General features: G+C 37.6%; 1 protein-coding gene across 2 annotated transcripts in view; it reads right to left on the bottom strand.

The window, feature by feature from the left end:
• LOC105542361 (homeobox-containing protein 1) overlaps window positions 1-16,629 on the bottom strand; it is a 90,439-nt gene that overhangs the window by 71,959 nt on the left and 1,851 nt on the right. The gene's annotated exons all lie outside the window — the stretch shown is intronic.

The following is a 16,629-nucleotide window of genomic DNA, read 5'->3' as shown; positions in this document are numbered from 1 at the left end:
ACAAACCAAATATGTTCCTATGTCCATTTGGAAATTAATCTAAAACATAATATATAAATCAGTATATTTTAGGCTGGACACAGTGGCTTATGCCTGTTATCTCACCACTTTGGAGGTTGATACAGGCAAATCACTTGATGCCAGGAGTTTGAAACCCACCTGGGCAACATGGCGAAACCTCATCTCTACAAAAAATACAAAAGCTAGCTAGGTATGGTGGCGTGCACCTGTGGTCCCAGCTACTCGGGAGACTAAGGTGGGGAGGATGGCTTGAGCCAAGGAGACAAGATTGCAGTGAGCCAAGATCATGCCACTGGACTCCAAACTGGACAACAGAGCAAGAATCTGTCTCAAAAAAAGAAAAAAGAAAGAAAGGAAGGAAGGAAGGAAGGAAGGAAGGAAGGAAGGAAGGAAGGAAGGAAGGAAGGGAGGGAGGGAGGGAGGGGAAGAAAGAAATCAGTATATTTTATATAGTATACAACGAAATGTCCCAAAGGTATGTCAATGAATTAAATCAGGCAATATAATAACCAAGGATACACATATACTCAAGAGATCTCTAGGAGAGGTGCTTTATAATTCGGTGGTCAGCAAATAGCTGGAAGACTCAGGACAACAGCAGAACAGAAGCTGTCTAAGATCCCACAGACATGCTGAGATGCCTGTAGGCTTCTTAAGACACATAATCAGGAGCAGAGACACATAACAAATCATTGATTGCACTAATCGTTTTTATATCACCTGGATGAGATGTTTAGACAATGTACACTATATAATAGAGATAAACTGAATTACTATTAAAAATCAATACATATCTACAAAAAGGAAGTAATTCAAATCCTAAGTGTCTAACACAAATTAGTAGCATTTGAGCACAATGAATTAGAATGTTTCAGCCATCTTTGGCAACAGGTAGTACAATGGAGAAAATGTAAAACTAGGAGATAAGTGACCAAGTTCTACCCTGGCAATAAGACTTTAGACAAGAACATGTTACTCCCTTCATTTCCCTACTGGACACAAGTGATAAACTAGATTATTTCTGGTCATTTCCTTTCAAGAAATCTACATTACAGTTTGTTGATTTAAATATCAACAATGCAAACCACCACCACCACCACAAGGAATACACTGCCTTAAAAGGTTACTGCGCTTCTTCTAAAATGAACCCTATATATATGGTTCATTTGGAAAATAATCTTTCATTTATGCCTTGAAAATAAATTAATTCCTGCTATAAAGCCATGTAATTATTTTTCAAATAATTCTGATAACATTTTTCAATAATTTTGATAACATTTTCAGTAACTTTGATAACATTTAACATTATAACTGACTTGCAATTTACCATCTTGATCAGTTTGGAATTATTAGTTTGATAACCCATTGAAAAACATCATTTTCAAGGCCAGGTGTGGTGGCTCACACCTGAAATCCTAGCACTTTGGGAGGCCAAGGCCAGCAGATCACCTGAGGTCAGGGGTTCAAGACAAGCCTGGTTCAACATGGTGAAACCCCATCTCTACTAAAAATACAAAAAATTAGCCAGGTGTGGTCAAGCTAACGCCTGTAATCCCAGCCACTTGGGAGGCTGAGGCAGGAGAATCCCTTGAACCCAGGAGGCGAAGGTTGCAGTGAGCTGAGATCAAGCCACTGCACTCCAGCCTGAGGGACAGACCGAGACTCTGTCTCAAAAATAATGATAATAATAATAATAATAAACCACCATTTTCAAAAAGCATTTACTAAGAATCTCTACATAAGTCATTATATTTGAAAAGTGAGAGGAAATGGACATGTAAAACTGAACAAAGTTTCAAATACTAAGTATTTTATAAATGTAAGATAACCACACAAATACACAAAATAACTTTTTATACGGTGATTTTTGTTTTAATATAAGCCTGGAGGGAAGGAATGATTATATTTAAAAATCTCATTACCTTAAGAGTTAACTCAGGCATGCTGCTCCAAGTAATCTCTTATCCTTCTATAATCTTAAAGTTTCTCTAGATAAAGAAACCACCATCATTAGCAGAAAGTGCAGGAAAGAAAGGCTAACATTTTTCCCAAAAACTACGGAAACAGTAATTAACAACTTTAACAAGTCTATGCTAATTCAGCTTTAATCCTCTAGCTCTGACAAGATTAACAATCTATTCAGGTTAGATTTCCCAATGGGTGTTGGTTACTAGAGAATCCATTAGACTATCTAAAATGCCGGTTTCTGGACCTCTCTGATTAATCTCTGATTAAATTCTAAAAAAACATCACTTTTATTAAGCAACGAGTCAGCCTGCATAAATTCATGTAGCCAAAATTACGCATATATTCTGAAAATGCATATAATCAAAGCTGAAAAAAATGTGCTGTTACAAAGATTGGAAATGTGTTAGAATCAAGTCTTTAGTGGAAACTGAGATGCTGGGTTTAAGTATTTTAAAGAAGTTTAAGAAATGTTTTGGCAAAGTGCATGAGACTGGCTGACGGGGCTTAGTATGTAAAGGCCCATATGAAAGTATTCCAGAAATACAGAGGACATGATCGAGGCTGTTAGTCTGCTTAAAACAGAGTTGTTAAACAGGATAAGGCCAGCTGGTAGCAGCCCTTGAAGCACACACAAAAATATGATTAAGCACATTTTATGAAACGAACCGAAACCTAGCAAAATAACTGAATCACTTCTAGATAGGCAGAGCTTCCTGATTATCCTAAATACCCAAAGATTTCTGAAGTTATTCACCAAGGCTGATAAATCAAGAGTGAAGAGCATTGTTCTCTTTCAAAGGCCATAACTGGCATCATCACCGTCCTCTCTGATGCCCTCACAAATCTTACCAACTTGGGATAAGACAAAATTCAATTGAAATCTAAAACTGTATTATGCTTTTAGGCTTTTTGTTTTTGCTTCTCTCTCTCTCTCTCTGCATGTGTGTTTGTGCCTGTTTTTTTTTTGTTTTGTTTTTCTTTTGGCTTAAGCAAAAGTTTCCGGTGAACTTACTTTGAAAACGATTCTTTTCAACAACAACAACAAAAAAAAAACCTTCAGTTCCTATTGCTCATGTAGAAGCTCTTGGTCAACCTCCAATTAACCAATCATCATAATCAACCAATATTCTCTAGATCCCCTTCTAAAACAAATTGACAAGGATGCTTATTAGGCTATTTCAAACACTCCACTATGTGCCAACCAAGAGCAAGCTGGTTTAGTCCCTTACTGTTTAGACAAGTTGTTCTTGCAACTGTGGAATTTGATTATACTATCTAAACTAACAAAATAAGAGTGTGAAGAGGCCGGGCGCAGTGGTTCACGCCTGTAATCCCAGCACTTTGGGAGGCTGAGGAGGGTGGATCACAAGGTCAGGAGATCGAGACCATCCTGGCTAACACAATGTAACTCTGTCTCTACTAAATATACAAAAATTTAGCTGGGCGTGGTGGTGGGTGCCTGTAGTCCCAGCTACTTGGGAGGCTGAGGCAGGAGAATGGCATGAACCCGGGAGGCAGAGCTCACAGTGAGCAGAGATGGTGCCACTGCATGCCATCCTGGGTGACAGAGCGAGACCCCGTCTCAAAAAAAAAAAAAAAAAAAAGTGTGTGAAGACTTGTTTCTATTAAAAGTAAGTCACACACACAAAAAAAGGGTTAAATGTTTGGCACAATTTAAGATGATTTCCTTAAAAAAATACGAATGCTATTGAATTGAGTATAGGTGAGACCACTGTAAAAGATTTGGGAGAAATGGGCCAGGCAAGGTGGCTTACGCCTATAATCCCAGCACTTGGGGAGGCCTAGGCGGCGGATCACAAGGTCAAGAGATGGAGACCATCCTGGCCAACATGATGAAATCTCATCTCTATTAAAAATACAAAAATCGGCTGGGCGTGGTGGCACGCACCTGTAGAGGCTGAGGCAGGAGAATCGCTTGAACCTGGGAGGCAGAGGTTGCAGTGAGCCAAGATCGCGCCACTACACTCCAGCCTGGAGACAAAGCAAGACTCCATCTCAAAAAAAAAAAAAAAAAGATTTGGGAGAAATAAAATATTAAGATTTGACTCATAGATTATAAACATCTTTAAGGTCTCCTTCCATTTAAAAAAAAATAAAATGGAAATAAAAAATGATACATTATGGGTATGGTTTATGCATGAAAAGCTGATGTAGAGTGTCAGTCAATCCATAGATTCAAACACAAAGAAAAGGCATTGGCCCTAGATCAGTTTCTCAACCCCAGTACTACTGACATTTTAGATGGGAGAATTCTCTGTTGGGAGGGGGAGATATTGGCCAGTGAACTGAAGGATGTTTGGCAGCATCCCTGCCTTTGCTATTCCCCACTATATGGCAGTAGCACTCCCACTCCAGTAGTGGCAATCAAAAATGTCTCCAAATGTTGCGAAATGTCCCTGGAGGGTAAAATCACCAGTTGAGAACCACTGTCCCTGTACCAAATAACTAACAAATGTGTGCACGTCTATATATTTTGATTAAAGTAAAATGTTTAAGTCATCAGTTTTTAATGCTTTTTACTATAACCAACTTTTTAAAATCAATTGATCAACTCCTAGTTCAAGTTAAGTCATTTAAGATGTCTTTTGCATACACAACAGGAAGAAAGACAAAAAATAATCCTTCACCTGATCAAGTGCCAAATGAGATATCTTTGTACCTGATGATAGCCCCATCTCATCCGTATCTTTTGCTGAGATCAAGACAGAAGCACAAGATTACTGAGGAGGTTGTAGCAGGGAAAAAAGAAAGAAAAAGCAGCAAAGGGGGGAAAAAGGAGACGTAAGAAACAATTCCCAGATGGTTGGAATAGTGGCACAAGGAAAAAGCTTATTACCTCTTGCCTTCTTAGTCCCATTCACAGCAATGTTTACTACAGGCCAATCTAACACCAAACAAGAGGTTCCTACTAAAATTACCTATCAAGGCTGATAAATCAAGAGTGAAGAGGATTATTCTCTTTCAAAGGCCACAAGTGGCATCATCACTGCCCTCCCTGATGCCCTCACAAATCCTACCAACTTGGGGTAAGACAAAATTCAACTGAAATCTAAAACTATATTATGCCTTTAGGCTTTTTGTTTGTTTTTGCTTCTCTCTGTGTGTGTGTGTGTGTGTGTGTGTGTGTGTGTAAAAGAAAGCTTAAATGTCCACTGGTGGGTAAATGTATACTGGTGGGTATACTTCATTTGTTTACATTTAAAAAAATGAGTTATGTCTTTATATGCTGACACCATTATATATCGCTAAAGAAAGAAATATAAGTGATAGTATGACACCATTGTAGAGGAGAGAATACACTTGTAACCTGAAAGCAAAGCAAATTATTAACAGTATTTATCTTTTGGTAGGGCAGATTGCATTTTCCAAAACTGCCACAACATTTCCATCATACATGCTCTTTGAGAATGTTGCCACTCCTCCCATCAAAAGGTAGAGTGCAGTCTCTGTTCCCTGCTCTCCAACATGGGCAGGCCTGCATGACTGCCTTCATAAGTAGAATGTTGTGGAAGTAATCCTCAAGTTTCCAAGGATAGGTCATAAAAAACAATAAGCCTGACTTCCTTTCTCTTTTGGGACACCTGCCTTTGGAGCCCCGAGGCACTACGTGAGAAGTCTGGCTACCCTGAAGCCACCATACTGGAGAGACCACACAGAGACTGGGAGATGCCTAAGAAGACAGTATGTTTTCCCCAAAGGAACAGTGAGCACATGAGTAAGCTAGCTCAGATGACTGAAATTACTGAAGCAAGCATACCCCATGTGCAGTACTGAGATCTGTGCCTCATGGTTGAGTCCTCTTTCTGATCCTATTGAAACCAAACGGTGAGTTTCCCAAAGGGTAGGCCTACATCTAACTCATTGTTGGCTAAACAAGTGGAAGTTAACAAATGAACTGTGAAAATGAAGGGGGGATGGGAAAGAACGTCATTTCTCTGATCCAGTACCCTCAGTACTAGACAGATGGCTGTGTCTAAGTTCTTGACAAGTATTATTGGCTGTAGAATGCTGGCACCAGTGGCAGGGGTACCAGAAATTTTAGGTTCATTATCTTCTGAGGATAAATTCAGTCCCCTCACCCCTGCCCCCTCCCAGGGGCAAGTCAGTAGAAAATTCAAGGATCTTACACTTCAACCAGGAATCCAATTCATATATATAACATGAAAACTAAACTATTTTAAATGTCACATACCTTACAAATAAATACAAAAAGTTACAATAATGATTGAGTATGTCAGTACAGCTTATATGTGGAGTAAATGACTGGTCTAAGTGTGTCGAGGTTCACTGGGACATGTCTCTTCGACAGAAGGATTTAACTGGGTTTTAAGTATAAGGTTTTAACTAGTAAGATAAGGATATACAAATATATTAAGTGGGTAGGGTAGCAAATACCAAGAAACAAAGACTGAAAATATACAGCAGGAGGAAAGGTAATTTATTTGAATGCAATGTAGAAAATATCTTCTGGAATAAGAAAATAAGACATGGAAAAGGGAGGAAAGGAAATGTCAGCAAACCCATTACAAAGCACGGGGACTAAAATTTGGCATATGGCACAATTTGAACTAAGGTATAGTAACCTCTTAAATGACTTGATGAAAAGTTCGATAAAAATTATTCTAAGAGTGCTGTGCACCATGGAATAGAGTAGGGAAGTGGCAGGAAGGTCAGTATTACTTCTGCAGTCATCTTAACAAGAAGTAATGAGGATGGCAATTACGGACAATAAAGGAAGAGAATAATCTAAGCAATGTTATGGGGTGAAAGAATCAGCAGATCACTGACAAATCAGATGAGAGGAGAAGGGAAAAAAGAACAAAAAGAAAAGTACTAAAGGGAGATTTAAAGCCTTTAATTCTAGGAACTTCAAGACCAGCGGTAATTTTAACAAGAGAGAAAAGAATGATGGAAGAAAGACTTGTATAGAAAGAATTTTAAGGGGAAATATTATATCTAATGCAGTTACAAAAGGAAAACTGAGAAGAAAATAAATAATGCACAAAGACAAAATAAATTAGCCAGAAAGAGATTATTTACAACAAATGAGAATTCTAAAGATTAAGGAGGGGAGTAAGCATTACCTTGGAAAAAGAAGAACAGGACAACTAATAATAAGATAAGGTGTAACAACCACTACTCTAAGCACTTAGCAAATGATGCCTCATATACTCACAAGAATCCTATTAGTAAATGAATAAATACTATTATTTATCTATGCCTAGTTTACAGATGAGACACATAGAGGTTTACACAAAATTACAGGGTTAAGTAGTGGAGATCAGATTTGCACCTAGACAGCTCCGAAGTTCATGTTTTCAACCAGCTCAATATCCTAAGAGTAATTAAGACTCCAAAAAGAATGACAGACCTTAAAAAAAAAAAAAGGTGAGAAATTTAATTCGTGAGGGCAAAGGTTCAAGAGATGGCTGATATTCCAAAGTATATAAGTTAAAAAAAAAACAAACAAAAAACTTGCTTACTAGATCCAGAAAATTAGAATAAAGGAGGACTTAATGACGAAAGGTGGGAATAAAAAAAGACTGTCTTCTTAAGAGTTCATATATAAAAATACAGAGTTTAAGAAAATGAGCTGCCGGGTACGGTGGCTCACGCCTGTAATCCCAGCACTTTGGGAGGCCGAGGCGGGCACAGATCACAAGGTCAGGAGATCGAGACCACGGTGAAACCCCATCTCTACTAAAAATACAAAAAATTAGCCGGGTGCGGTGGCGGGCGCCTGTAGTCCCAGCTACTCAGGAGGCTGAGGCAGGAGAATGGCGTGAACCCGGGAGGCAGAGTTTGCAGTGAGCCGAGATCGTGCCACTGCACTCCAGCTTGGGCGACAGAGTGAGACTCCATCTCAAAAGAAAAAAAAAAAAAAAAAAAGGAAAATGAGCTGATGCCATAACCATAAAAACTAGATGTTTAGGGCATAATACTATTAAGTACGACATCTAGAAAAATAATCATAATTACCCAAAATATAGCCCATGTCACGATTTACTGACATAAGCAATCAGAGAGGATGGACATAGTGTTTAATATGAGGCAGGCACATATCAGGAAAGAAACACTCCCAATTATAAACAGATATTTGAGACTTCCACAGAACAAAGCACATAATAGGTTTTAAGTAGGTATTATGCTGTCTATGCACTTTCCAAGCATTCTGAGGACGCTACCAATTAGAATTACCTGATATACTTATGAAGGATATATATTCCTAGGCCCATCTCAGATTTTAGGAATCTGGGGGTAGGGCTCAGGAAACAGTTTTTTTTTTTGAGACGGAGTCTTGCTCTGTAGTCCAGGCTGGAGTGCAGTGGCGCAATTTCGGCTCACTGCAACCTCCGTCTCCCAGGTCCCAGTTCAAGCAATTTTCCTGCCTCAGCCTCCTGAGTAGCTGGGATCACAGGTGTGCGCCACCATGCCCAGCTAATTTTTTTGTATTTTTAGTAGAGATGGGGTTTCACCATGTTGGCCAAGCTGGTCTTGAACTCCTGATCTCATTATCTGCCCCACTCAGCCTCCCAAAGCGCTGGGATTACAGGCATGAGCCACCGCGCCCAGCCAGAAACTAAAATATTAATACTTTTTCCAGGCAATTCTTCAGCACAAAAGTTGAGATCACTGTTTCCTTCTGCTGTAGCCTAAGTGCTTAGAACTCTGTGACTCCCCATCTATTTATCTCCTGTGGATCTGCAATGTGACTCCAATCTTCTAGGTTCCTTAGTTGCCTACCCTTGACTTGTACTTATTTCTAAAAATCTTGGCCCTGATTTGGTAATATAATAAAGACTTAGCTTTGGAAATTTTAGCTCTGAAGTCCATATAAACTCCAATACTGACATAGGAATAAAAAGGTCCAGTTCCTTTCCCTGAACTCATGGAGCTTTTGTTAAATATCACATATGCTGTTGACTGGACATTGGATTGACCCAATATGTCAATTCTCTTGTTGCCAGATCTGCAGAGAACAAGATGCTCACTACTACAGACTCAACTATTTGAATTCCTGCTTATTGCCTCTAAAGTAAGAAGGCACAAATTGTCTTGTTGGGGATGAATGACATTTGCTAAGAGAATAGCTGTCACTATATAGATAGAGGGTACCTATGAGAATGTTCCAGTTCCTAGAATAGTGATGAAATGAGTTCTCCTAAGATGTCTCTAGATCTTAACGATGGGACAAAAGAATGTCTGCTTGATATGAATAACAGCTTCTTTATTCAATAAGGGATAGTCTTTGATAGCAACAATGAGGATCCTGATACATGGCTTCTAGATGCTTTCATGCTTAGTAGGTCAGTGATCCAAATTGTAGAGATAGTACATTCATGTATCCAGGGCTACCTCTCATTCTCCTTCCTTAATCCTACCTAGTTCTTACAGTCCTACTTTGTCATCTTTCGGTTTGCCTGAAGTGACTAGAATAAAAAGCCAATATTAAATTATAGGAGTCTTTTTGCTATTTCCAGCAAACTGTTTGATCCTTGCAGAAAAGGATTAAATCCAACTTACCTTTGTATCCCACAAAGTACCTCATCATGCACTGCTAGACTTGACATGTTTAACTGAGTGCCTTGTTCAACCCCAACAAGAAAACCCTCCTCATATAAAGCATCTAAAAGCTTAAGCCTCATACAAAAGGTGCTTTCCACCCTACCCACCAAGGTCATGGGATAAGGACAGGCATTTAAGTCACGGTGGTCATGCAATGCATTCCAATTTCTCTCTTCCCAACTGAACTAAAAGAAACATACTGTCACCACCAACAGGTAAACTTTAGTTGAAAGAACAGTTCAAGTCAATACCATGGCAATCAAATCCACTTTCCAGTCAGAACTTTGGAGAAGCAGAGACTATGAAAAACCAGGGCAAGACAAACAGAACTGGAAGGAAGACATGAGAAAGGGAGATGAAACAGACATGGAAGGAGATGCTGAGACAAGAAACCATTTAACACCAGAGAGCTTGAGAGACTAGCTTCTCAGATTCCTAACAGTTCTCCCATTCACACAAGGTCTAGTCACTCTTCTTCAACCCAAAACAGCTGAATCCCTACAACAGCCTGTCCTTGAAGCCAAATGATCCCTAATTAAAGCATTATTTTTTAGAAGGTACACCAAGACAAATAAAAAGCTAGAAACATAAATCCAAGGAGGAAAAAATAATTCTACCAGGAAAAAACTGAAATCACAGGTAGCCAAAAAGCTTTATAAATATGAATCTTATTTATCAGGAAGTGCCATCAATATTTATATTGATGTATTCCTACTAATGAAACAAATGAAACTTTAATTGGTCTTTTTTTCAATGGAAATTATCACAGTATTGACATATGGAAAACTGTCTCAAACCCAGAGAAGACAAAAATCAGGTGATCTACCTTTGTGAATACATTTGAAAATATTTTGTTAGCCTGTTCAAAGCAGACTTCTGTTGTTGTCTATAATAATCGATAGTATATTGGATTAACAGCCTCATCTTTTTAAGACAGGCTTTATAATCATATGGCTGATTAAGGGGCAGCAAAGTATAACCAACCGTGTAACTATCCTTTAACTTGTACCTAACAAAAATAGTAACTATAACCTCCCTTTTTATTCTGTAAAGATCTTTTTTCTGAAAATATCTTTGAATTAACTTTCTTTAAAGCTAGTTCCCTTGCAATAAGTACAAAATAAAACTATGACATATGCTGACAATCAATTAATCTGACAAGTTTGCATTAACACTGTCAAAACCAAACTAATGTCAAAATAGCTATAATTTTGGTTATCTAACACAGATTCTAACATATCGTCTCTAGCAAGAAACATATCATGTAAGCCTTGAATTCATTAAAATTTAAATCTTTTTCTTTTCTTTTTTTTTTTTTTTTGAGACAGAGTCTTGCTCTGTCGCCCAGGCTGGAGTGCAGTGGCACGAACTGGGCTCACTGCAACCTCCACCTCCCGGGTTCAAGTGATTCTCCTGCCTCAGCCTCCTGAGTAGCTGGGAGTACAGGTGCACGCCACCACACCCAGCTATATTTTTGTATTTTTAGTAGAGACAGGGTTTCACCATGTTGGTCAGACTGGTCTCAACTCCTGACCTCATGATCTGCCCAACTCGGCCTCCCAAAGTGCTGGGATTACAGGCCTGAGCCACCAAACCCAGCCTCATTTAAATCTTACACATTTGTGGACAATTTCAAAGTTATCGTTAACTTTTACCAGAAAATTTTAATGGGTCCTAATATTATAATTCCTCATTTAAAAAAAAAAAAAAAAACTAGCCAACCTGGCGCGGTGGCTCACACCTGTAATCCCAGCACTTTGGGAGGCCTAGGCGGGTGGATCACCTGAGACAGAAGTTCGAGACCAGCCTGAGCAACATGGAGAAACCCCGTTTCTACTAAAAATACAATACTGGACATGGTGGTGCAGGATCCCAGCTACTCAGGAAGGCTGAGGCAGAAGAATCGCTTGAACCTAGGTGGCAGAGATTGCGGTGAGCTGAGATCACGCCATTTCACTCCAGCCTAGGCAACAAAGAGCGAAACTCCATCTCAAAAAAAAAAACAAAAAACAAAAACAAACTAGCCAATATTTAGATTCTTATAACAAAAAAAAATTGGTATGCCTGCAATGCCAGTTCATCTAAAAAATAAACTTTTAAAAGAAAGTTTAATTGGAATTTTTCATAAAAACTTTCAGGATGTGCCAATGCAACACTTAACGACAGAGATACATTCTGAGAAATGCACCATTAGGCAATTTCATTGTTGTGTGAACACCATAGAGGGTACTTACACAAGCCTAAGTGGTGGAGCCTATTGCTCCTAGGCTGCAAACCTGTACAGCATTTACTGTATTAAACACTGTAGGCAACTGTAACACACTGGAAAGTATCTGTGTTTCTAAACCTTGGAAAAAGTACAATTAAAATATGATATAATCTTATGGGACCACTGTCATATATTCAGTCCGTTTTTGACTGAAACATCATTATGTACTATATGACTGTATTACATAAGGCAAAAGAACGAAATTACTGATCCAATAATTGGTATCTTTCTCCTTAGCTATATTGACAAAACAACAGAACTTATGAAGAAAAGGAGAATCATTCAACCTTTGCAGTAACAGTTCTGTACCTTGATTTTGGTGGTTGTTATGCAATCTACACACCTGTGATAAAATGGCATAGAACTATACACACACATTGTACGGACGTCAATCTCCTGGTTTTACTATTGTATTAAAGCTATGTAGGATGTAACCAATAGGGGAAACTGGGTAAAACGTACAGTGCCCTCTCTACTATTTTTGCAGCTTCCTGTAAACTATAATATGCCAAAAGCATCCTAAGGACTTGCCAGCACTTCAAGGGCTCACAATAATCCTATGAAGTAGCTACTATTTTTATCCCCAGTCTATTGATGGGGAAGCTGAGGTACAGACATTTTAAATGATTTGCCCAAGGTCACATAGCTAGTAACTGGCAAAGTCAGGATTTGGACACAGGTGCTATGACTCTAAATTTTTGATTTCTGTGAAAGTCTGAGGAGCCACTAAAGGATCACAGGCAAAGTATGGCTGACAATCAAATTCACGTTTTATTTTGGCAAGATACTCCAAGTAGGAGTTTAGCATGACTAATGAAAAAAACTTCAAACAAGATTAGTTAAGATACTGATGCAATAAACCAGAAATGATGAAGGCGTGAAATAAGAGAACATTAATAGAAAGAAATGTATACAAAACATGAAACCAACTTGACTTCACGACTGGATGAAGAGAGAGAACTTAATCCAATTTCAAGGCTTGAGTGACTATACCCAAGCCAAGAGTTTCATGTTTTAACAATACTATTACATTATCAAAATCTTTTTTTTTTTTTTTTTTTTTTTTGAGACTGAGTCTCGCTCTGTCGCCCAGGCTGGAGGGCAGTGGCGCAATCTCAGCTCACTACAACCTCCACCTCCCAGGTTCAAGCGATTTTCCTGCCTCAGCCTCCCGAGTAGCTGGGATTACAGGCATGCACCACCACACCCAGCTAATTTTTGTCTTTTTAGTAGAGACAAGGTTTTGCCATGTTTGCCAGGCTGGTCTCGAATTCCTGACCTCAGGTGATCCGCCCGCCTTGGCCTCCCAAAGTGCTGGGATGACAGGTGTGAGCCACCATGCCCAGCCTAAATTATCAAAATCTTAAATCAGTTCAGTCTTAAGTAATCCCTGTTTCAGCAGTAACCACAGCATTTCACTTTCTTGCTATAAAAATTGTGACTAGATACAAATTAAAGTTACTGCCACTTGGCAACTCCACACTATTTAATATGTACACAGTAATGAGGCTATTAATATTTTCAATACACCACATGTGGACCATCTCTGGACATAAGATAAACAAAGCAGCAGCCAGAGAGTATATTCAGCATGTGGAATTTAGTAAACATTTTTTATCACAATCCACACTCTAAGAAAAACCTAGTGCCCTTTGACTGAATTAGAATCATTTTACCACTTAACAGGAAGGAGTCTAGTGCCACCCATTTTAAGGGCGAAAAAGTTAAAATAATTGATCACTTCAAAGCTAAAATCAGACTATTGTTACCTTTTTTTTTTGTAAATGTTAAAAAAAAAAAAACTATAGCCTAAGAATCTGTCAAATATTGCATTAAGATTATAATAGCCACTGGAAAAACTTAATGTAACTTCAACCTTATTATCACTACGAGGGTAAAAACCATGCTAAAGCCAGGGCCCTTCCAGGAGCTAAATGCTCTTGGAAAGTGTCCAAAACAATGTTATAGTAAATTTCCAACTTGTTTCATCTAAGGACAAGGAAAACAAATTATCTAAAGCACTGGATTATATTTGAATACACTGCAACTAAAAGTTTTACATCAAATAATCCCATGGAAAAATCTTTACTCTGTACCTATCATGGGCCCTAAATTCAGTAAGGGCAATGTGGGGGAATAGCTGCACCTAGGAATCCATGCTATGTGTTACTTAGTAGTATTTTGAGAAAACTTTCAATATCGATAGCTTCCATTTTGAGAGAACTATATTTTAACAAAATCTGTGAAAATAATGGCTTGGAATGACACTGAAAATCTCCTTAGCTTCTGTAATGTGGACAACATGTGCTGGTTACTCTTTGGTTTCTAGCTTCACTCAAAGTTCAAGGTCTCCTGCTATTTGTGGCTCAGATTCTTTCTTATGGGAGGCATGTCTGATAGATATATACCAATTTCATAAATAAACAAACATAAAGGTATTTTATGTGTGAGTGCATGTGTGGGTGTACATATATAACACTCTAGACAAGCCATGCTTTTCAAAACTCACAACAGTATTTTAATAAATTACAGTTCTACTAAAGTGAGAAGTAAAAGCCAACCGTTAACAGAAAAATCTAGCCAAAGAATAACAAAGTGAGCTACAAAATTAATTCCAGAAGCCAAAGAACTAAATAATGCAGGTTCACAAAACAAACGAAACCAACACATTTTCAATGAGCACTATTCGGTTTATCTATAAATGTTCATGTATTTAAAAAGTTGAGTAGTACGTCAACTTTCACTTATGACAACATTCTACATAAATACCTAATTCCCAAGAGAAATAATTCAGGTTTAAAGAGCTGTATACAAAAATAAGAGAAGAGCTACAATGAAAAGAACAGAAGCAAATTACACAGTAGCTGCCTGAAACACTAAATGTGGGATGTACTGAATACAGTGTACAGGAGACTCAAAATGCACATATTAAGCCTAAATAGTCCCAATGTATTCAATATCTATGAAACAAACAATAGAATTTCAATCAACACTTGCCACAAAAATTGCCATAAGCTGGTTGCTTCTATTTTTTAAATGATGTAACAATGACAGATTTGTTGCCACATATTTTGTAACTTACCAACGTTGAGCTATTAAGTTTCTATTAGCAATGTTTTAACTGAGGATTTGGGCTAGAAGACTGAAATCTGTTCGTACAGCAGTGAAAACGAAGCCTCACTAAAGGCATTCAACTTCCAGCTAAAGGCTCCTTTCCTTGATGCATATTTGTGATCATAAATAGTGTTCACTAAATGCAGTACACTAAACTAGCAACAGATTAGTTAAAAGTAGCTTAGATTTTCAACTTCCCATAATACAAGCAACATCTTTAGAAGCAATCACATTAAAATAAAAGTGTCTTTCACAGTTACGCGATGAAATTTTAAGCTGGACAAGCACCAATGCCCTGGTTTTCTACTTTATTCGTAAACCATATGACTCCCACATGCTGAGGACGTTTTATGCTTTAACCTGCAGTAAAGGCTTTACATCATTTTAATGCCCAGTACTTAAAATGCAACGGAATCACCCCCAATGAATGCTAGGAATATATTTGGGTTACACGTGATGATTTTGATCCCACTAGTAGTCAGAAAAAGTTTAATGAACGCTTTTCCCAGTAAATAACTTTGTACTTCCATGGACAAAACAAAAAGAAATTTTGAGGTAAGGGTGGATGGAAGAGAAAATACTCATGCTTTCCAATTCAAAATATTAACAAACATGTAGGTTTTTTACTTCTAAAATAACTATTAAACATTTTTAAAAACCTCCATGACTATAATAATATGCTTCAGAAAAATAAAACAAAACACTCCGTTAAGTAGTTATGTAGGATTTTTCTCCAGCTTTTGCAAAGTAGTGTTTCAAGTTAAGACACAAGCTTAAAACAAATGATTCTGAAAATCCTGGTCTATCACAAACTAATGGCTTAGTTTGGAATCAACATATTGTATATTCTACATCTGAAGACTTAGAAACCACAGTTTTTTTCTATTCAGGTCAATTGAAGTATACATGCTACCTCATTCTTTCAGTTCCCCTTATCTGTGTGAATGATCAACAGCAAAAATTTCAAATAAATGGTTAGAGGACATACCATAAAATTATACACTATCAATGTGGTTTTCAGTTATCATAGAATCTAAAGGTCCCTTACTGATGACAGGTGGCAGATTCAAGAATTGATAAGTTTGGGGAATATATTCAACTCTCAACAGTTGAAATAGAAATTATGCCAATTTCTTTATTTTAAAAATCCGTTACACTAAAAAAATTGTCACATAAGAATTATTGAAGAACTTAATAAGGAAGTACAAAATATGTGATCTTAAATTCTTCTAGTGTGTTATTAAATATTAAAAACTGTGAGAAATATGTTGCAATCCTTTTCTTTTTAACTCTAATTGAAATTTGAAAAAAATTTAGAATTCAAATTTCCCAACTTTGACTTAGAAACATAATTCAACTAGATCAAGCAACTTAATTGTACAATTTTAAAATAAGTTTAATGCAAAGCACTGCAATCCTGATGTGATAATTACCTGCAGCATAAATGCAAAATAATAAATGCATTTAATTATGCATTTTATGGTAAAACCACAAAAAGCACAACCATATTAGCACAAACTAAATAAAAAGACACAGGCGGTATTATGTCCATCAGAACGAGAAATGTCGTACTAAGCCAAGAAAGAAAGGAAGGACTTAAGGAAGGAAGGAGGGAAGATAGGAAGGAAGGAAGAGGGAAGGAAGGAAGAGGGAAGCCAGAGGTTTCTATA

This window comes from Mandrillus leucophaeus, unplaced genomic scaffold (assembly GCF_000951045.1).
Source record: "Mandrillus leucophaeus isolate KB7577 unplaced genomic scaffold, Mleu.le_1.0 Scaffold256, whole genome shotgun sequence".
NCBI lineage: Eukaryota > Metazoa > Chordata > Mammalia > Primates > Cercopithecidae > Mandrillus > Mandrillus leucophaeus.
The sequence above is the reverse complement of the archived record's forward strand: the minus strand, read 5'-3'. Positions and strand labels throughout refer to the sequence as shown.